The sequence below is a fragment of the Suricata suricatta genome, chromosome 13 (assembly GCF_006229205.1).
Source record: "Suricata suricatta isolate VVHF042 chromosome 13, meerkat_22Aug2017_6uvM2_HiC, whole genome shotgun sequence".
NCBI classification, from domain to species: domain Eukaryota; kingdom Metazoa; phylum Chordata; class Mammalia; order Carnivora; family Herpestidae; genus Suricata; species Suricata suricatta.
The window spans coordinates 80,102,686-80,103,688 of record NC_043712.1 but is presented as its reverse complement, the minus strand read 5'-3'; positions in this window follow the sequence as shown (position 1 = coordinate 80,103,688).

Here is a 1,003-nt window from a genome sequence, read left to right as displayed (position 1 = left end):
GTGGGGGAAGTTACTCAAAAAACTATCGATACAACTCCCCTATGACCCAGCAATAGCACTGCTAGGGATTTACCCAAAGGATACAGAAGTGCTGATGCATAGGAGCACATGTACCCCAATGTTCATAGCAGCACTTTCAACAATAGCCAAATCATGGAAAGAGCCTAAATGTCCATCAACCGATGAATGGATAAAGAAAATGTGGCTTATATATACAATGGAATATTATATAGCAATGAGAAAGAATGAAATCTGGCCATTTGTAGCAAAGTGGATGGACCTCAAGGGTGTCATGCTGAGTGAAATAAGGCAGAGAAGGACAGATACCATATGTTTGCACTCATAGGTCTAAGAGGAAAAACCTAACGGAGGACCATGGGGAGGGGAAGGGGGAAAGAGAGTTGGGGAGAGTGAGGGACACAAATAATGAGAGACTATTGAATACTGAAAACAAACCGTGGACTGAAGGGGGAGGGGGAGGAAGGGAAGTGGGTGATGGTCATGGTGGGAGGCACTTGTGGGGAGAAGCACTGGGTGTTATATGGAAACTAATTTGACAATAAACTATTATAAATTTTAAAAAAAGGGAGAGAAGATGAAAGAAAAGAAGGAGAGGAGAGAGGGAGGAAAAATTAGAAACTTTGGGAGGGAAATAACCATTTATAGAAATAAAGGTTCAAATATGAAGCCAAAAAAAAAGAATTAAAAAAACAATAATATAATAAACAATTAATTGCAACAGCAGGATCAAACTTGGTAAGATTTTTTAAAAAGCCTTACTTGCTGTGAAGTGTTTTACCTTAAAAAAAAAAAAAAAAGAAAAGAAATCACAGACACAGTACACCCACCCCCATCCATGCCTTTGCTTCCCCACTGGTGGCAATCAGGATCAAAAGTAACGGTTTGCCAGGGCCCCTGGGTGGCTCAGTTGGTTGAGCATCCAATTTCGACTCAGGTCATGGATCTCATAGTTTGTGGGTTTGAGCCCCGTGTCAGACTCTGT